This window comes from Tyto alba, unplaced genomic scaffold (genome assembly GCF_018691265.1).
Source record: "Tyto alba isolate M040663 unplaced genomic scaffold, T.alba_DEE_v4.0 Super-Scaffold_40, whole genome shotgun sequence".
In the NCBI taxonomy this organism is placed as follows: Eukaryota; Metazoa; Chordata; class Aves; order Strigiformes; family Tytonidae; genus Tyto; species Tyto alba.
In genome coordinates this window covers 30,464,637-30,487,349 of record NW_024881316.1, presented here as the reverse complement: position 1 = coordinate 30,487,349, position 22,713 = coordinate 30,464,637, and the positions used below count along the sequence as shown (strand labels likewise).

At 36.3% G+C, this 22,713-nt stretch overlaps 1 protein-coding gene across 2 annotated transcripts in view; it reads left to right on the top strand.

The window, feature by feature from the left end:
• PXDN (peroxidasin) overlaps positions 1 to 22,713 on the top strand; it is an 89,725-nt gene that overhangs the window by 1,150 nt on the left and 65,862 nt on the right. The window lies entirely within an intron of this gene.

Genomic DNA, 22,713 nt, shown 5'->3' with positions numbered 1-22,713 from the left:
TTTTACTGAAACGGTTACCTTTCCAGCCATATTTGACTCTAATAACTGCAAAGATCTAAATGAACATCACAGGCTATTTTGTTTCAAGGTTTACTGCAAGGAAAGGATTTGTTCCACTGACCCGCTTCTATGTTACTCGGGCTCAGAAAGCTCTTGGCACCAGCCCTGTTCTTCCCTTACACACCCGCAGCCGTGGAAGCTGAGCAAAGCTTGGCCCTGGGAATTTTCTTCAGGGCCTCCTGTAATAAATTGACTTGTGACTTTGTCAGATATTTTCAAAAGGGATCTATAAAGCCTTGGTGTGTTTCAGCTTCCAAGTATTATTTAATGTGAAGAGTGCAGTTATTTAACATTAACTGAGTCCCTCTCTGGCAAGAAGCGCAGCCTTTTGGCAGGATGGGATTAGTCCTGCAGTACTTGTAAACCTTTTAGGGAACAATACAGGAAGTGGGTGGTTAATGTTTCTTACATTTGAAACAAAGTACATTTACAGAACACCTTTTGCCTTGACATTACAGGAAACTCTGTAAAGCTAGTTTTGTGAATCGTCTTAAAAAAAAAAAAAATTAGAATATGGAGTCAAGTCTTAGTGGCTTGGTTTCATGTTAAAGGTAGAAAGGCCTGCGACAGCAAAAAGTATTAGATTAAACCTAGCCTGGGTGGAGCTCCCCTTATGGTGGGTATTTATAATCTCGCAGTGAGTCAGAGGAGAATGTGTGAACAATGCAAGCATTATACTCGTCTAACCCCACTAATATATCAAATTGTCTAATATCCCAAATTTGAATTATCATGACAGTATAATGCAAGCAACAATGAAGCAGAAATAATGTAAAAGAAGTTTAAAAACATTTTTTCAGCTTGCCAATCAACGATGATGAAAAAAATATGCCTGCAGATGACCGGCATTCTTCAAAACATAACTTTAACATAACATCTTCCTTGTCATCTGGTAATGTGTATTCTCCTTTTTCACCAACTGACAAGGAGACTCATAAATAAAATAATTAATACTACACCTGTACCTGTAAATGCACAATTACTCCTTCTGCTACACTGCTGAATGGCTGTGAATGGGGAGGAGATGGGCCAGGAGACAGTCAGGCAATATGAATCTCCAGGACAAAGAACAATGCTACAATTTATTTAGTAATCAGTAGCTTGAAAGTACCAATTATACACAGATACCTTACCTATTGTATATTAATTGTTTGCCTTTAGCTGTAGGATGTACTTTCAGAACAATTATTACATGTCTGAGATACTCACTGAATTATCAGAGGGTTTATCACTCCTTTCTTACTCTATGACCTTGTAGAACTGCAGGTCTACACAGCAGTGTTATGCTTCATGGAGGTAGCCCATGACCCACAGAGGGCTTTCTACACTCACAAATTGTTTCTCTTTTAAGCATGAAAATAAAGAGTTATTTCATCTCTGGTTTGACTCTCACAGTTCATCTTTCATGTAGAACCTGCATATTAAATGTATTTTCTTTAGTAGTAGTGTTGATAGCTAGATAATTAGAAACAATGAATTTAGAAATAATGAATTAATTTCAGTTGAATGCCTTCCCCTTTAAAACATGGATTTATGAAATCCTGCAAAGTGTGTTGCTGATGGGTTAAGCCCATTTTTACTAGCATTGGTAAATTCCGCATTCTTGTGTGTTTTATTTCTTCCTTAAGGACAGGATTGACTGTGCAAAGTAATTTTGTAAAAAAACATCACCGTAAGTTTTTCCTCCTTTATAAGTATATAGTTACAATGTTTTTTTTGCTGAGCACTGGTTCTGAAAACTGTCCCATTTTGGAAGCTGAGTTGACTTTGCTCTATTTCACATATAATTTGTTACATGGATTAAAACAGCATGGGGCCCAGACCAACAGTGCAGCCAAATGTTTTTACCCACCTATCAAAAATGTCTACTCCTAATCTTGGGCTCTCTTTTGAAAACTGTTCATAACGTTACTAGTTGCTGACCTTGCCAGTGCTACTTCTGGCTGTACATTTTCTCACTCTCTCCTGCTTCCCCCACTTTCTGGCACTTCCCCCTTCCCTGCTCTAGGCTGGGATCCATGCCTTAGATTTCTTCTGCAGGGTGGATTCTGCCAACTTCAAAAGTGCTCGTGGGGCCTTGTGTGAGCACGTGGTTTCACCCACGATGAGATTATTGCCCAGGTTCTTTGTAGGACCAGGGCCTGCATCCCAGTCAGCAGGTCCTGGGCTGACTTCCCTTAAGAATAGAGACCCACCACCAAAGTGGTTTGCAAAACCACTTCATGGCTTAAGTATGGTCCTGGAAGCTTCCTTTCTTCTCTGACTAAATATAGAGTGCTCATGTATTCACAGTAATTGCTGAGATGTATTTATACTAAACCATTTAAATAGTTGAGGAGGGTAAAATTCTGGATACAGTACTATTGCTGTCCTCTCTTCCTTGAATTATATCATATTGTACATTTATTTGGGGGATTTCTGCATTTTACAGCCACTTCTAGTTCATAGTTTTTGTAATTCTGACACGGGTCTTTTGAATATCAATGCAATATGTTACTATTTGTATCTTGCCTAAACATGACCAAAATCCAAACCTGTCTACAGGACTAGTTATGCATACTCAGACCAATACTAAAATTGTTCAAAGTTTTTCTTGGCAGCACCTAGATGCTGTCTGATTTTTTGCTAGATGTACAAGCATAATTGCATTCACTGCTGTTGGGTCTCAAAGTCTGAACAAAAATAGAAACTAATGTTCTGTTGTAAGTAGAAAAGGTAAAGCTTGACAAAAAGTAATTGCCATAAAAGAAAGTGGACTTCATTTGCATTAAGAATGATGTGCAAATTATTGGTAAAAAAAATTATTTTTATATAAGTCACTCAATATTTCCTATGGATAATTGTTACTCTGGCTCTCCTGCATGTCTGTTATAAATAAAATTCCTTTTCAATATACAAGTATAATTTTAAGTGGTCAGACCATATTTGACCATCAGACCAACTTGAACTGCAGTCATTCCAGGTGAGTAACTTTTAAAGGTAGTCACTGAAATGAAATTGAAGGCAATAGTCTCAGTGTTGCTTGTTACTGCTTTTGTTTACATGATTCCAACATATTCTACAAATTGGATAGTTTACAGTGCATACCTATTTATTTATTTTCATTTCTGGTTTGTAGTGTAAATGTCAAGGACATATCCAAAGTGAAAGAGAGAAGCGTCAATTTTCTATGGTGACTTTCTAGACAGGTGTATAAGAAGTGCTTACGTTTTTTTCACAGCTCCATGAGAATTTTTGTGGAATCTGATGTACACTCCCGGTGCCAGTGAAAAACATGACTGATACTTTTCAAGAGCATCTATCTTGATACAATAAAAACAGAACAAAACAAAACAACCCCCCCCCCCCCCAAAAACTGAATTGCACAAATCTGTTTGAAGTGTACATGAATTACGAAGGAGATAGGGGTAATGGAAACATAATAACATTTTGCATTTTAGTATTGATTTGTGGTAACTCTATGCCTCTTAAAACAGAAGCATTTACAGAAAAGAAATGGGTGATACGTATGAATTCTGTCAGTGCAGGAGTCTTTGGGCTATCGTAGTAGAAGGATGCATGCTATTTGCAGATCTGTTTGCAAATGATGCATTATCAGTCAGTAAATTTCTGATTCTCATCTGAAAAAAACAGGATCCTTGCTTCCGATCAGATCTTTGAAATTCTTTTAGAAAACTTCCAGTAGATGAAGCAATTAAGACAGGAAATAAATACACTTCAGCACTGTGAAGGACAAAGGATTGTAGTCTCAAATCTGGACCGTGAGTAAGCTTGATTACTGCTGAGCATCAGTTAACATATAGGACATAGTTGAGAGATATGACACTGGTATAAGATTTTAGTTAAGACACAGAGATTTATGTATATTTAGTGTTCAAAAAAGAAGAACAGATACTGAAGGTTTACTTGAAATATTTGATAATAACTGAATACAGACACAGATCTTGACAGACTCATGGCTGGGCAGAAAATGGCATTAGATGCCAATGATGGTTTTCTAGAATTACACAAAGCATGGGGAAAGTATAAGATTATTTCAATAAAAATTAGCTTAGGTCTTCCTTCATGGAAAATTATGACCTAGTGCAGAATTCAATTTCTGATTAAAACACCTAGATTTAGGTCTCTACACATGGGAGTCTACTGCCATGTTCTGTGTCTGATTTTCCCTTCCAGTGAGTAGCATCTTAGCCAACACAGTCCATAGTGCCTGGAGCAGGACTCTACTTACCTGAAAGAGGACATCTAGGACATCTGAATTCCCTTGAGAAAATAATTTCTAGCCTCTAGTTACCTCTCTGAAAGGATACAGGTATCCCATTGGGCCTGTGTCATACCTGCTTGTTCCCGACAGATGTCTCGGATAGCCTAGGATATCTAAACCAGCAGCAGGCACCATTGTTTGGACAACTGAATTAAGCTGCTACTGTTTGGGAAGTTTATTCATTCTCCAGCCTTCTCCAGCATGAGTGTGTTGACTAGTTTTCTTCTGACATTAAAAGGAGATTAAACATCTGTATGTAGATGTTGATATTTATTTGTCTAAGCAAAAGCTTAAAATATTTTTCAGAAGAGAATGTTTTCATAGTATTTTCAACAGAAATAAACTACTTGCAAAAATTGGGCCAAGGAGTCATACATAATACAGAAAGTAACTTTAAAGTATGTTATTTGTTGCTAGAAGGAGAGTATTTCTCCTGCATTAAGCCCTATTCTCTGAGTACCAACAAATCAAATGGGTACTGCAAAAGATACCAAACCTCCCCAGCAAAGCAACTGTGGGGGGGTGTGTAGGATGTGAACCCTGCTAAAGCTATTCCCAGGCAATCTGTCTGTACTGCTGATGGAACAAGCCAGGACCAAAGCATGAATTTGCAGAGCTTGCAGAATGTGCTTGGTTGTTAGCAGGGGGCAGAAGGGCACAACACTGATAGAGCGTTTGGCATTTACTGGGAGACATTAGGCAAAACTGTTGAGGGATGCAGCAGAAGAACCAAATGAGTCTTCATTTCAAGAATGTATCTGCAAATCACTAGATCCACTAGTGGGAAAGTATTTTTGTTATCTCAGCAGCAAATTAACCCTCATCAATTTCTTCACTGAAGAGTGGGAAAACATGTGGAACAAAATCATACCCATCGTTTCCTGAAAGTATCTTACTGTATATTTAACACACTGTCATCAGAAGAATATGTTGCCTTATGTTACTTTTAATAAATATAATTTCTGGTTTTCATCTTTTTTACTAAGACATATTGTTGACTCGTAAATATTTAAGTGTTAAAATGCTAAATATGTACTTATTTACAGAAAGATGTCCATAATGAGTAAACCCAAAGACCCATTTGACCTAATATCTGTTCTCTGAGGGTGACTGAAAGGGCAGTTTATAAACAAGTAGACAGCATAGAGCAGCATATGGTGGTTCATCCCTATAATTGCAGTTTAGGGATTTTCTGAGGTAAAGATTATTTCCATACTATATGTAAATCTTGATGGATTTATCCTCCACAAATTGTTTAACCTCTTTTTTTTTTGACTAATTTAGCTGTTACACTGATAACTTTTGATTACAAGGAGTACTACACAAAATACATGGTGTAAATTTCTCTTTTCTTTTGTTTGACACCTGCAAGTTGATAGCTTCACTTGGTGTCTCCCATTTCTTCTGTTGGAAGAGACAGTGAGTAAATACTCAATCCTTCTCTATCATCTTGATGCCAGCCATGATTTTATTACCTTTGATCCTAATCTTCTCCATTCATTTATTTTTAAAGTTGAGGAGCCTCCTCACTGAAGGGTTGATGTTCTTAATCTCTCATCTGAACTGCTCCTTCCCCACTCTGTTGTGTTTTGAGGTGAGAGATTTATAAGTATCTCCAGTATTTACATGGACAGCTCTGGTATGTGGGCTAACTGGAGATTTATACAGCAGTATTAGGGTCGTCTCTGTTTTTATTTTCTGTTCCTCTCCTAACAATTCCCAACATCATATTTCCTTCTCTTGAACTGTTGTTTTCATGGAATTAACAACGGTAGCTTAAGATATTGCCCATAAGTAGTAATGATCAATTCTAGGCCCACCATTTTATTTTTAAAATTTGTTTTTTCTTCATATACATTACTTTGTATTAATATCAGAATGATAGAATGGCTTGGGCTGGAAGGGACCTTAAAGATCACCTAGTTCCAACCCCCCTGCCATGGGCAGGGACACCTTCCACTGGACCAGGTTGCTCAAAGCCCCGTCCAACCTGGCCTTGAACCCTTCCAGGGAGGGGGCAGCCACAGCTGCTCTGGGAAACCTGTTCTAGTGTTTCACCACCCTTATAGTAGAGAATTCCTTCCTTATGTCTAATATAAATCTACCCTCTTTCAATTTAAAACCATTACCCCTCATCTTATCACTACACTCCCTGATAAAGAGTCCCTCCCCATCTTTCCTGTAAGTCCCCTTTAAGCACTGGCAGGCCGCTATAAGGTCTCCCCAGAGCCTTCTCTCCTCCAGGCTGAACAACCCCAGCTCTCTCAGCCTGGCCTCACAGGGGAGGTGCTTCAGCCCCCTGATCATCTTTGTGGCCTCCTCTGGACCTGCTCGAGCAGGTCCATGTCCGTCTAATGTTGGGGGCCCCAGATCTGGACACGGTACTGCAGAGGGGGACAATAACCTCCCTTGCATTAGGTCTGCATTTTAATAGCCATTCATGGACTGTTAACAGGTTCTTCTGTTCTTCCTAGTCAGACTTTGTTAAAATAGATGACTATCAAAAGCAAAACTTTGTTCTCTCTGCTGTTCATCCTTCTTCCATTTATGAATAAATCGAACAATGCAGAACCCATTACCGCTCTCTGTGAAATTACTGGTGATTTTTCCCCACTATGAAGATTTGCCATTTACTACTATCATCTCTTCATATGCTCATCTGGACTGTGTAGGATATTTGATTCCTAGCTGTTTCAAAAGATTGTCTTCTAATTCCCAGAGCTTTGGAGTTTGGACTGTGGTCAACACAAGATTTTTTTCATTTGTTCTACTGAAACATTTTAGAAAGCCATGAAGATTATATAAATTGGTGGATTGCTTAGTATTGTTGTCTAGGTCCCCAGTTGGAAATCACAGTTTTAACCATGTTTCTGTCTTCCTGATTCTACTAAGAGATAAGTTCAGTGCTTCAGCTGTTAATCCATTTTCCCAAAAAACAGCAAAATTAAAAGCAACAAGTTACATCAATTTTCATAATTGCTTTGGGGAATTTAGACAAATGAGGGACATTGAATAAGAAATTTCTGAGTAGCAGACACAAACAGGGGATTACTCACTGGACAGAGTAAGAAATGGATGCTTGGATGTGAATAAATATACTCTTTCTCTCCTAATTCCCACAGAAGGCTGGTGAAAAACCTAACAGGGAGATGCCTATCCCTTACATCATCAGGAGGTTCTGGATTTGAGACAGAAGGAGAGGGGTGTTGTTTAACTGTCTCTTCTAACACTTTGGCAAACACATGCCTAAGAGAAAAATATGTCTAATAAATATTCCAACCTTCTCCATTTTTCTGAGCAGCTCTTACTGACTTCACTCCCAGGTGAGGTCGGTGCTCATTAAGAGAAGAGATGGGGATGTCATTGACCAGCAGAAAACTTGGTCATTTAGATTTTAAATAAATGTTACGCTGCCTATGTGTGCTTATGGATTGGTTTGTAAGTAAACTAAATTTAAAAGTTGAAAGTCCGACAGAAAAGAAAAATAGAAAGTATAGCCAGAAAAGGAGAGAACGGAGCTTGGGGTAAAGATAGAAGGAAGCTGTGGAAAGAAAACATAATATAATGGAAGAGATTGCTATTGCTATTATGACATGAAAAAATAGCAGACAACTATTCAGAAAATAACAAAGGAAGAAGAGAAATAGCATGTGAAGTGTAAAAATTGTGTAATATTTTAATTTTTTAATTTAAAAAATGTCCCTTCACAGGAATATTTTGCTGTGCATAATGGGTAAAATGAAAATGCTATATTAATGTTTTCAGCCCCCAATTCTATTTTGAACAATTGAAAAACAAACTAAATTTTCATCCAGCTTGATTAATCTCTCAAAATGGTATTTTTTCAATTATTTCCTTTTGGTTCCACACTTCTGAGACCCTCAAATCTTACTGTAGTTTGTTTACAGTATTTTTTCCCACTTATTATTATTCCCCATATAATATTTGGTGATTGAATATTTTGTGCACTCTAGATCTCATCTCGCAACTGTGAATTTATGCTTAGCTTTGTATACATGAGTAATCCCCAGCCTTCTGATTCTTCCTGGGCTTGGACATTTGCTGAGTCTCTTTCCAGCAAATCAGAGTGTTTACAGCCCTATAGGCTAAGACTTCACTTACAGAAAAGGTCCATTTATAAAGGTAATATTTAAAATCTATATCACACAAACTAAATATTTATAGTCGCTTGTCTTTCTGAAGAGGTTTATGTATAAAAATAAAATAATATTTAAAATACTTGTGTATATGTATATATATATATCAACATGCTATACATATCTATATGCACTCATGCTATACATATTGTGTGTATGTATGCATATGTGTGTATATACATACAGTAAAATTGAAACAACTGAGCCAAATTGTCTTTATCGTTTGTTGCATTTGGACTTGATGAAAAAAAAAAACAAAACCAAAACAAAAATAGCTTTACAGGCTTTATTATTGCAAACACGGGCAGAGTTTCAAGGCAATCCAAAGAGATGGTGCAATGAGAGCTGGCTGAGCTGCAATGGAGTGACTCAAACACTTCCCTTTCCTCCCTTTGATTATAAGCCTGCCACATTTGATTTCTTTTTGGCATGGAATTATTACTGTTACTAATGAGAGTCAAGTGATTAATTTAAAAAGAAAATTTAATCAATGTTTAATTTACTGCAACTAAAAATTCTCAAACTTCTTGCGAGACACATGAGGGAGAGACCGGTGTGGGCTCTCAGCTTCATGTCTTTTTGTTTAATCTTTATTTACGCAGATTAGCAAAGACTAGGACATTGAAGAGTTTGTGCACTGCCTGGCATGGTGTCTTGAACCTTGTGAAAGTTTGTAAAGTCAGAACTGTGAAGTTTGGTACAAGGTAGTGTTCTCTCCTGTATTTTTTTTTTCCTGAGTTTTTTCTAGGTTTTACTAAGCAAAACGATTAGCATATGTATTTAACTCCAAAATTAGTTTTAATGACTGTGACATTGCTAGTTTTTCTGTTGTGCTCCGTTGTTCAGATTTTCAGATCTTTTATTCTTTTTCCAGTTGCCACTCCCTGGATCTTTCAGAAACATTTTCTTTCAGCATTCTTTCCCCTTAAATCACTTATTACAACACTCTGTTCATTCACTGGCTGGTCTAAAAAAGGAAATACTTTGTACACAGCATTACCTTAACTAATGACTGGTTTTGGTAAACAGGATGATGACTGCTAAGTGTCAAGTTATTTGCATTGTGTTAGCCAGACTGATGGATTTAATAGCCTTTTATTAGACACATGGCTGCCGGTTTCCTTCGTAGGAGAAAAAATACGGGATAAGTGAGTACATACTTGCTTTGACTTATCTCCAGGCAGTGTGGAGTATAGCTTAGGCAGCATGAAATTCAATGCAGACTTCTCAAAGGAGTTGAATTCAGAAGTTTATAGCCTCTGTACAAGGTCCACTGTGCTCTACAGAAGGTAAATGTTTTGGTTTTACATGGTTTTGGCTGGCCATTTTGATACAAAATCTCACTCTGATATCTCACGGTGGGTTCTATTTAATGACTGGTTATCATGATAATGAGATAAATTTCATTCTAATCAGATAAAATCCATCATCAATATTCAAATCTTTAAAGTGTGTCTGAATCAAAGTCTTATAAGGTTTTAATGGTGGATGAGGAAATGTGTTTTTTTCAATTTTTCAAAAATACTTTTGAAAATATCTGGAGCAGTGTGTTATCTGATGCACAGCGAGCTCTAGTGAGCCATTCAGATCTCCAAATAAGTACAAATAGATGCCGCATTACATAGTCTGCTAAGATAATGTAAAAAGCTGGTGCAGCAGTGTGATCGTGTGGCATATGTATATAAAAAATACACAGCAATTGATTCGCTGCTGGGAAGCTGCCTATCAAAGCAGGATGTCTTTTAAAGGACATTTTGTCATTCTTTGGGATAATAACTAACTTGGGCTCAAGAAAACAGTTTTGGCTTGATGGCATTTTGATAAACTGAGAAATTTGAGAGCTTGGGGGGTATTTTAAGTTATTTTTTAAAGACATAAGCTGAATCATAAAATTCAGATCTTTGACTTAGGTAACATTCTCAATCTCCACTAAAAAATGCCCAGGCATTTGGTTTAAAGTGCCAGAGTAAGGATAGACTTTCATCAGGCAGGAAGAGCAGCAGAGCTGTGACAGGGCTGCAAAAGCCAATGAAAGCAATTTGATTATGTGGGTAAGTGGTTTTCTCTGGCCAGATTCAAGTCATTAACTTTCTGATTTAATTTTATTAGTCTGGGCAAAGCTTAAGTAAGTGTAACAGCACCTATGTAGGGGGTAGAATCAGCTAAAGTAAATCAATTAAAATGTTCACTAGTTAGACTTTTATGTATAAATAAAGCATGTTTTATGTGTAGATTGAAGACACAGCTGTCAGAAGTGTAAATAATTGTTACCAGGCAATTACTAAAGGTCTGTAAAGACCTTTCTTAGTATAGAAACACCTCCTATAATGTATTGAAAGCAATTTTTAAAACTCAGGATATTTTTTTTCCTGAGTGATCTATGAATAAGCTAAATCACTGAAATTTCTAAAATTTTGATACATGCTGAAACATCTTTCTTGATTCAGTGAATGACAGTTTTGAAAATTTAGCCAGAAAATCTTCTAATCTTCCCATTATGACATGAGTATTTTCTGAAATGTTTTATACTGTGTCAATTTCCTGTTCTTTCTGGAGAAGATGTTTTCTTTTTGACATCTTCTATTTTCCTTATACATTCTGGATACATCCTGAGTGTGAAGAATTGCATAAAAGTAGTAAACCCAGAAGAAATAATGTCTAAAATATAAAAATAGTCTGAGACACAGTATTCATTGGAGATTTCCAACTGAACACTTTGGCAAAGTAATTTAAGTGGCAGAAAGCAAGATTTATAATAAAAAACATTAGCCAGCATTCAGTGTCATAAAATGTATCTATCCATCAATAGATGTAAGATGTATCTTTTGAAGAAACTTGTGGATATGCCAAACACTTCAGATAGTACAGATGAACTTAACAATGTGAACAATACTTAGAGAACAGATATAAGAGGTAGATAAATAACTTGTATACAGCCCACATGCTCAGGTACTCGCATGCATTACGTGGGTCAGTTTTATAAATGCATGACATGTTTATTCCTTATTCATCAAAGAAAGAAAGAAAAACTAATTGTGGTTTGGCACTCACCATTCAACAATATCAAGTTGAATTCAAACTAGTTTTGTCTTTTCAATATTGGTCAAATTTTGAATTCCCACAATATATACAAAGACAGTAATATCTATGCAACCCAGATTCTTCAGGTAACAGTTTTTCAATATTTTCCATTTATTTATTTATTTTTTTCTGTGGATATCCATGAGGAATTAATTTGTAATAGCATTAACACAAGCAAGTACCTGTCTTGCTTATCAGATATTGTTTATGACAGAATTTGTATCATGGTTGTTTTATGTTTTGGGATGTGGAGTTTTTTCCCAGAACTCTTTTCCTGAAAATGAGAAAAAAAAAAAAAAATCATCATTACTCTATAATAATAAATACATCTTAGTCTGTTATCTGAAGTAGAATTTGCATTTATTTAAATATTAAAATATCTTTTATTTACTTAGTGGCTCTTGTAGGTTGACTTTGCGTTGAATATATCTTTATTTATCTGAAGGGATATTTGATTTCAGAAGCCAGTCTTCTGGATAGTATAAACAAAAAATTGCTTTTAAAACAAGCTGATGATTGGGGTGGAATAAATTTATTTAATTTTTTAACTTTGAACTTTGGAGATAGTTGGACATGGTGGTAGGTGCCCATAAAAGAAATTATTTTTAAGATCTGGACTCACATGTAAGAAATTTCCAATAGCATCAGGATTTGAAAAACTTGTTGAATGCCTTTGTGGATTTAAAATTTGCCTTTTTTAATTTTTTTTTTCCTCTCATGGTTGGCGTCTCTTTCATTCAGTAAATCTGTTGGTTTTAACTGCATAAGGACAAAGCTTCAGTGAGTGGGAAATAAAATGTCTATTCAGCTCAGCCTTATCTTTAGCCCTATGGTTTGGACATGGGAAGGATTTGTACCTCCAGAGACCAGAGCAAGTGTATAATCTCTAAGAAGAGATTTCAGCCATGAGACTACTGTAGTGGCCCAACACCTGATGCTGAGGAAGTTTTCCCAGTAGAAATTTATGCACTTAAGAGTTTAAGTGCTAGGCTTGTGGCTTGCACTCCTCAGCCTCTTAAATTCTGCTTAAGGTGTCTTAAGTATTTGTACGAATCCCAGCCATAAATTGGCATTTGTAAGCCTCTAGATCAGAGGGTGTATTTACTCCTGACCAGTCTTATAGCAGCAATACTTTAGCTGTGGGTTCAACAAGATTATTTTCAGGTGAACTTAAAATTTGGTGAACAATATTTGTGGGAAAGAATTTTTCACTGGCTTTTAAGCCACGTATATGGCAGTGTTCTTAGTCAAGTGGAGTACTAGTAGTTTATACATTACCACAACATGTAAATATGTATTTCTGGGTAGTAGAAACATTCTAAGAATCTTTTATTCAAAGCTGAAAAGTAATTAGTAGATATATCTGTTTATTGAAACTAAGACTTTTTTTTTAACTTTTGGCTGCAGATAGTACTCAAACTTCTTTTTCTTGAGATGCCTGTACTGTATATTAAAAGAAAAAAGTAAGCAATGTATTTAAGTAGCTGGTCTATTGAGTATATAATGCTAGTATGTACCTACTTGTTTCAATTTTCTGTTTTAATTCACAAAATAGAGATTGTACACCTTTGCCTTTAAAAAAGCCCAACCCACAAACACCCAGTGAGTGGTACTCGGGTTTCTTTTGGCTGCTGGGTGCCGGCAGTAGTGGCTTGGTCCTGCCCTGGGTCTTCTCAGTCAGTTCTGAGAGTGAGCTGGAAAATAAACAAGGGAAAACCATTTGGTTTCACTTGAATCATTTCCCTGATTTTGTGGCCTGTGATGTCCGTGGCCACTCGTGTTAGCCCGGGTGAAAAGGTGGCCTGGCGGGGGGGGGGAGAACTGCTTCCTTAGGGAACCTCTTAACCGGCCCCTGGGGCCCCACCGAAACAGGCCTGCCCTCAGGGACAGCCTTAAAAATAAGCCAAGTGTGTGACACAACTTAAAGGGCCAGGTTGTGCACACAGGGAAGACTGGAAATGCCCCTGCTGAGACCTTCTTGCAGAAGTCCCTTTCTGCTTTCCCTCCTTGCCCGGGGAGTTCGAGCCATCAGCCCCCGGCTCCCCGCTTCCCCCAGCATGCTGCTCCCACCCAGCAGCGGAGGCAAATGTCTGTCTTTGGAAATGTTTAGAATTTTGACATTTCTGAACTAATTTTTAAATAATCTTCCACGTATGAAAACATCTGATTTACCTAAAAGACAGGTCTGTATTTAATTTAACGTTTTACAGATATTTATAATATTTTTTTTGAGATATTTCTATTTTTTTTTTTCTATTCTACTTTGGCAAGATTAATAAAGTGTTTTAACTTTTCCCCATTTTTTGCATACACACATGCTTGAAAGCATTTTCCTTTTTCTTTAAACACTAGGAAAGACACTTGGAGAGTCCGTGATAGCTGTAATGTGTTACTGGGGAGCCTGTGAATTTGCTCTCCATATGGCCGAAATGGTATTTATATGGCCTGAGTGATAGCTACTTTGTAACTGATAAGGGGTGATGAAAACAAGGATGTAAGTTGAAAAGTGTTCAAAATGGAAAAATCAGATTGAATTATTACTTTAAAAATGACATTAAACTGTGAAGACTTAAGTAGTACAGAATTGTCTTGTCTTATACTCAGAAATTAACTTTTTGGCCTTAGGAACAACATGTAAGTGTGTAAAAACATTTTCAGTCGGAAAGTGTTTCGTGCTTTTTTTCTGGTATTATTAGTACTGTGTTAATGTGATGAAATAATTACAGAGATAGTAAAAAGAGCTTTCTAATTAATTGTTGACTTAATACTGCCAATATTAGAAATGCTAGGAAGTAGGTGCAAGACTTAAAGCAAAATAGATGTGATCTCCTGAGGCCACTGGAATTTTAAATAACTGACAAACACACACAGGACTAGTAACGCTTACCTGGAAATTTTAGAAACTTTTGTAATTTGCAGCAATCCAGTTTTCCAAGCTTTTTTACCTGTCTTTATATTTATCCAGATTTACTTTAAGTAGAGAAAGAAGAAAATAAGCATACAGGGAAAGATGTTGTAGGCATTTTCTTTAGTTCAATCCTAGTTTTGGCACGTGAGTTAAAACAAGATGGTTGTTGATTGATTCTACATGTTGTTGGATATGATTAAAATACATAAATCATAATATTTATTATTATATTTTATTTATTAATTCATTCTGTAAGATAACTTATTCCCTAGTGAGTAGGAATCAGGAGTGGGAAATGTGTAGTAGCTCTAAAATGTCTTTAATTATTTTCTGCTTATAATTTTGATACTGATGTTAGGATGGACATAGCAAGAAGAAAAAGGAAGAAATGATCTCAGATCCCAGAGATTCCCTTCCCTGCAAGTCATTCAGTTGGGTACTTTAAGATTGAATGTCTTCTAGTAGCTGTTCCCATTGCTCTTCACAAGCAGAAAGCAGCTTGTCTTCTCCCAGGAGACCGGAATGCACAGATGCCGGTGCTGAGGCTGTCTGCACTGCTGAGGAATGAGGAGATAAATATCGGAGGAATACTAACGCAGCCCCCTCACTCCCAGTTCTTGTTCTGAGTTTGCTTTGCCAGGAGCAGGAGGACCTGGAGGCAGAGCAAGAAATTAGCTAATTTATCTGCTCTGGCAGCCTGTTGTTAACCTCAGGAAGCAGAAAATATGATTCCAAGAGCTGCAGCCTTTTCAGTGGAGTGATTTGGGATTTTCCATAAAGTGGAAGGAAGAGCTGTTGCTTTGTCTGAATCCAGGAAGCCGGTCTGCAGCCAAGTGATAGAGTACCTGAATGTTTGGTTTTAGTCTTTATGCAAGCCAGTAGTGTTTTCTATATTATAAGTAAAATGTCCTTGGTATTCTATGAGAACAAGTATCCGGATAAATTCAAGCAACACCTTCGAGTCTGTTTGAATTTTATATGTCAATCTCTGTATTGGAAATAGCTGAAAAGTACATAATGGTTGGAAATACGTTCTGATAAAATCCGCCTAGTAGAGAGGGAAGAGTGACGCATAGATTTACAATGAATAAAGGCTTTTGAGTCAAATTTAGATGTTATTTTTAGATGCAGTAATTCCTTCAAATTTCCACATCCTTTGGCTTGATGTTGATCGTGCATTGCAAGACTTCTTTTTGGACTGAAGGAGACAAAATGGGCATTCTTTAATAAGGTCATTGACATTGCAGATGCTAGATGTCATTTACTGGTATAACAAATATAATGCAGGCTCACAGGAACTACATCAATGAGGCTTCCTGCCCTGAGTTAAAAAAAGCCCCCAGAACTGCACTGATGGGGAAATCACACTTCCATACTAGTATACTGGTTTACCTGCTCAGTCTGTTACCTCTTTCCCAGTGCTCACTCATATCCCTGTTTTCAGCTGTAGGATCTTCTGTGGCTAAGAGCTCATTGCCCTCAGCTCTGCACTGGTACTCGCCCAGTGCGGTCTATACCCAGCTGGGCACTCCTGTGGGAGAGGGACTGAAGTGTCAGAGCTAGAAGGAGGCTTGAGAAGCGATCTGACCTGTGGCACTCTGGTAAAACACAGGCGAGTCTTCTGTATCAATGCGTATTTTCATTTACGAATATGCACACTCATTTACTTTCATTGCACCTGCATCCATCTTCCTAACAGTAAAGAAAAAAAATAATTAATCTGCCATAGAACAAATTCAGGAAAATTACAAAGAATTGTATTTTTTCCTGCCCACCCATATTTGAAGTTTTGGGATTGTTTTATTTATTTATTTTTAAATCTTTAAGAAAAAAAAAAAAACACATGAGCTTCAATGCTTAGCTCCTCTGGACCTGTTTTGAGAAAAATGGGTCAGTGCTACTCCTCATTTACAGCTGTTTACTTCTAGTGAGCAGAAGCTGAAGATTAACTTGCTCCACCTGGAAGCAGGGTGGGACTATCACATTTTTAACAGTGAATATAGTTAACTATTAGAATGACTAGCAAGTCATTAGGTTTTGCTTGATTCATGGTCTTTTGAATCACAGTTTTTTATTTTTCTCAAAGGGATGGTTCAGCTCTGACAGCAATTGCCTTAAGACAGCAGCTTCTCTATTGGTGTGTGCCTTGTCCTGTGTGGGAGGTCAGGGGATGATAATGTTTCTTTCTGGCTTTCAGTTCTTTCTTCTGAGGATATCAATATTTCAAGGATATAGACTGTAGACTTATAAGCATCCCTGTGAGACAGTGAAGTGCAGAAACATTATTTATTTTGCAAAATGGTAGATAGAAGGGAAAAAAACCTAATATATGACTACAGGGTAAAAGCAGTATTTCTGTGGGGTTTTTCACAGTAGTAATTCACATGACTGTTAACTACAAAACCAAATGAAACTATTACTGCATTTGTTTCAGTGGTTCATGGTATGCGATAAACTAGTCAGCTTCCCTTTTTGGTGTCTTCTTTAACATGCCATAGAGGAGAAACTTATTTTTTGATTGAAAAATACAGTTGAAACAAGATTATTGAGAAGGAAACTGAGAAGTTGCATCTCCAACTGTCACTAATCCTCTAAAAATATTCTGATGTATCAGTAGCTCTTTACAATATAGATTGTGCCAACCATTAGTTCACTCTTTGCTTGATCCAAGACCTTAACCATCATGTATTTCTGTTAGCACAGCACTCATGCACGGCTATCGTGCCCTATTTCATTGAGCATGACACAACTGCAGGACAGGAAAGCAGCATTTTCCCAAGGATATTTCTATCAAAAATAATCAGTAATGGATCATATGCCTGTACTGTCAACAACCTTTTCATTATTTGGTTTTAAAAATAAATTCCGCTGAGAGGAATAAAGACAGATTTTGCCTTCTCTTACTATTTCTTCAGACCACAGAAATAGCACTGCATCTCTTTGAATTATACCCATACTTGTTAAAAGGAGGGTTTTTTGATTGCCTGGGTGGGGTTTTTTGTTTGTTTGTTGTTGTTGTTGTGTTTTTTTTTTGTTTTTTTTTTTTTTTTTTTTTTTTAAGATAGCACGAGAATTAGAAACAATTATATAAAAACATTTCTAATTTCAAAATATAGTATTTCTGTAGTGGATGGATTTTGAAAGACTCTGAAGGTGGATGAAAAAAAGAGCCATGATCATGCCAGAGTAAAATTTCCATGTATAATTCTTGATAATTAAGCCTACATGCCTAAAACTTTGAACTAGGAAATCCCGCTTGAGTCCTAATAATGGCACTGCATAGCTGGTTGGAAAAATTGGCAACAAGGGCAGCAGAGGGATCTACAGACTTAGTAAGACAATACTGTATTGCTTTTCATTGAGTTCACATTTAAATGTTTTCCTTTCAACTCTAATGACAAAATAATTGTTAGTTAAAACAAATCCTTAGCTCTTGGAGAAGGCTCTATCATAAACTCTCCATTCACCAAAACTGTACCTGATTATATTTTTTAAGACTTATAAAATCAAAGTCCCTTTCAACATATTTGTGCAAATCAGCTATTATTTTAATCAGATAATTGATACATCATTCAGATTTAATTCTTTATATTTTCATAAGCATGGTTTTATGATCAAGGTGAGTACTGCCAAATGTTCTGCATCCTATTCTACAGATTTCAATATTTTTGTTATCCTATTATTTACTTTTGTTACTAGAATTATGGTATACTAAATATTACTGACTATGATAACCACTCACCATGTAAGAATAATGTTTTAGTTTCCCATATAAAAATTCAGTGGCTTTATTTTATGTACTGAGTGCTGATGTACAGATAATAAAGATCTCTCAATGTAAATTAGAGAAAATCACATGCTCTATCTAGTAATTAGACTGGGGAAGAATTGAGTCAGAAAATGAATTGCCAAGGAAAAGGAGAACGATGTAATTTTGTTTGTAAAAGAATCACTAGGGCTAAATCTTAAAACCAGGCAAAACAAAAAACCCAAACCTCTTGGTTCCTCTGGTAGTCTAGAAAATGTTATGCTGCTAGCAATGAGGATTACTGTATGTAGTGCTATAGCTGAAAGTGGGGTTTGGTTTTATTTTTTTAAAGTGGTGGCCTTCTCTTTGTTCAACAAAGTGTCACATTTTTTACAGGGCAGTAGTTAAAGCAGCATTAAAGTGCCATTGACATCATCCAGTTACTGCACTGACTTGATTATATAACCTCTTTTGTGCAATTTTCATGCTCTGCTCTGTTTGAATGTTTTTACTATGCTGATGGCTGTTTTTCATTTCCTGCTGGGATGACCTTGAATAAAAAAAGAATAAGAATAAAGTAGACATAAGCAATGTAGTCTTGCTGGCATTTGCAAATCTTTTGTTCTGTGTCGAGAAACATAGTAGTTTGGCATTTATGGTATAGGTTATTTCTGCTGGGTAGTATTAATCTTCAACAGTTAGAAATAATTAATGTTTTTCACTTTTTTTGTTCTTTTAAATTTGCCAATGGCAAAGTGATGCAGTTATGGTAATTCCTACCTTATTAAAACATCTGAAGAGAGCTAAACAAATGATAAATGCAATGGTCATTTTTTAACATGTATTATTAATTTAACCTATTAAATCTTATAGATCTACAAGTCTAATTTTTACCTATTAAATTGCTCCTTCCTTTTTTAAAAGGAAAAGGAGATGAACCAGTTTGCACTTTTTCCCAGATTCAGTATTTATCACACAGTTGAAGGCATTGTTATTTTTCTGTTTTCTTAGTTCTTTTTGTCGATCAACATTTCATAACTAGCCTTACAGATTAATAAGACGAATGAGTGCATTGTCTTTCACATAGATATCTTTTTTGGACTTTTTATATTTCACAATATCAGAAAGTTATAACAATGAAAAATTCATCCTTTGAAAATAGTTTGCTTTATTCTTGCTGATTCTTACCAAACCAAAGCCACTGTCTCCTTTTAATTTGTCAACTAATAAAGATTATATTACCATACAGTTTACAGTCACATACAGAGCTAGAGTTTTGGCTTTAAATAGTTTTCATTGGACCTTTTAAAAGTGTCTACCTTTGGGGCAGAGCATTGGGCACAAGGCCTGTTATTTTATGATCCACACTTAGCATTTGAAAACCTTTCAGGTTTTTAAGATATTTAAGACAGTAGTATCCTTTCAGATATTTCAGTTTTCCTGCTGTGGTGATTTTGGTTATCTGAGGACATATCGCTGAATTTAAGTTTGTTCATGTCTTAAATCAATGCTGAAGTACTGGTTAACCCTTGAAACAAGGTAATGAGATACCTTTACTGCTAATAAAAAATCAAGATTTGATTTAATTGGTAAATGCTTCATGATTTTTCTTTTTAATGAAGACTGATAATAGAAGTCATTAAATGTGTCAACATCATGTTTCAAACATCAGTGTTTTATACGACTATGTTGATTTCATCCACATTGCTTTTTTCTCGTACAAAGCTAAATGATATACAAATATTTTCAATTTAAAGTATGAAATCAGATGCTTTCAATACGATAGGCTAATACAAATGCAGATCTTCTAAACTTGAGTTTAAGTTCATTGTTCTAGTTTGCTAATGGTAAATCTGATGCTTTGGCTTTATTCTGTCTTGATGGATACTGGTTTTGGGGAAACATGCAAGCCCTACTTTTTTCAGTTATTTTTATTTGTTTCACTTAGTCTGATTTTCATGTAGTGTTTCCTATCATGAATGTATGAATGTGGTTTATAATCTATTATATCTGAAAGTGGTAGGCTGGCAAATATAATGCTTAATCTTAACATATTATTGTCCTAGATCTTAACATATCAGATCCTAGATCTTAATATAACACTTTTGTGTCATGATATTTTTTTCAGACACAAATTAAAATTGAAAAAATGGAAAGCCATTTTCTATATACTCTCTCTATAGCGGTGAAGGGGTCTCAGGGAAGTCCTCCAAGGCCTAATAAGTGCCAGGGTACCAATCTGGAGACAGAGATGAGAAGGAGATGGCTGGGGTGGAGCAAGCAGAGGAGAAGCCCAGGTGTCCTCTGTCCTGCTGCTGTTCCAGCAGTTCTTCATAAAGAATGTGCCCATTTGCCCTGCTTAGGACAACAGCTTATGTATTAGCTGCTGATTAGTGAGTGCTTATTACTTGACATCGTATAGGTTATCATCAGTGGGGTGATGACTAGGGGTGATCTGTTTTGGTGTTGAGTATCCACAACTTGATCCGCAGGCTGCCACCTTTTGAGGTGCATGACGGGTGCATGACATTGTCTTGGCAGCCCTACTTTAAATCAGTTTGATTTTTCTTAGTTTTACGAAGCAACAGAATTTTAAAAAGTCAAACATATTCAAAAAGGAATCTGAATTCAGATTATTGAAGTACACCAGGTCTGATCTTTTACAAAATTAATGAAAAGTAAAGGCTTAAGTTTTCAGCCTGTATGTTGCTTTGCAATAATTAGAAAACAAAAGAACAAAGGAAAACTGCACTTAATATATTTTTAATAAAGAAATTACAGTTTTAATTTCAGTGCATGGCTTGTTCTGAGTAAAACCAGTCCCTTCCCTAAAAGAGATTTAAGTATTTCAAAGAGAGAGATATGAAACCTCTTCAATTGACTTTTCTTGTAAGTTGCTTGATGTTTAATGTCAATTTATTTGAAAGCTGCATTGTTTGATGTGTATCCTGTGTGATTTTTATATTCCAAATAGTTATTAATGCCTTTTAATATTAAATGCTTTATTTATTTTAGAAACAATTATTTTATAAACTTGCAATGAATTTATATGCCCAAATGTTGCCTTGCCTCATCAGGATGTGTTAACAGAGAACCCAATTTTCATTACTGCTCACTTGTCAGTGCAAACTTTAATTAGGGTGTTCTGCAATGCCAGGAGCTGCCCGTGGGAGCATTGGATTGCATGGGACAGTAACAACTGCATAATGATTTTTGATACTTATATATTTAGAAGTTTTCACTGTGTTTAATTAGACAGAAGTATTGTTAGAGGTTAATTTTCAGTGCTAAATTAGAAACAGTTTATTGATGTTAAGAACGGGCAGTTTAAGGGGGGGAGACAAGTGGACACAGTCAGTTCAAACAAAGAATTTATTAAGAACAGAATTTATTTTCATCTAGACAAAAAGTGTCTGCAGCACAGTTCTCATTTGCTTTGCCACAGAAAAGAAAACATACAAATATTATATTTATTTGTATGCCATCCATCTAGATCTTACAGATTTCCATAAAACTTTTTTCACATAAGGCGCAGAGGAAGCCTGCTAAGCAACTGTGTAGGTGCACGCTCCTTGCTGCGTGCTGCTTGGCACGATTCCTGCCCCACAGCTGTTTGGGGTGCGGTGGGACCCCGACCTTCTGGAATGGACGTCCAGTTGCTAAATTGTCAGCGTGCTCCCTGGCACGGTCCTGGCCCACGGAGCCTTGCATTCTGCCGAATGCTTCCTGGTCGCGCTCCATGAAATAGCACAGAGCACACGACACGGTGCCAGGAGAATAATCCTGGGAGTATTCGGTTTAACTAGGCATCTTTGACGTGTTGTTGTTTTGTTTGTGTTATTCAGGGGAGATGTAATGCTTCAAAGCAATGGATTTACCTTCTGTGTAAATCTGTATGGCTGAAGTATATTCTTACAACTTAAATTGTTAAGCAGTGGAAGGTTGGAAGAAGGAGGAAAATCATACCATTAGTATTCAGGATGTTTATGTGAATTGACAAACAAGTTTTAGGGCTTTATGTAGAAGGGAAAGTTCATTTTCATTGTAATGGCTCTTCTTTTTTTTACATATGTATATACATGTGGCTGTGTTTGAGAACAAGAACTAAGAGATAACACTGTTAGAAGAGTATTTTGGGAGGTCAGGCACAATTTCTCTGAAGGAAGATGCATAGGTACAGGACCACAAGCTAAGATAATTCAGTACAAGAAAGCAGCTGTCGCATACTCATCCTTAAAAGTATTATTATGTTGTCTAGGAGTATTTTTATGTTGTCTTTTAAGGAGTAAATATTTTTACTGTGAAACACTTAATAAAAGAGACAATCTGAATTAGGTGTTAAAGGTACTAGATTTTTATTTGAAAAGCTAAATGCATGACATACAGGTTTGATTTATTATGCAAAAGTTATTATAGAACCCTAAAATTCCATGCCATCGTCATAAGTGTTTGCATAATTTTTATTGGTTGTTTCATTTATTATTTAGAGATTAGG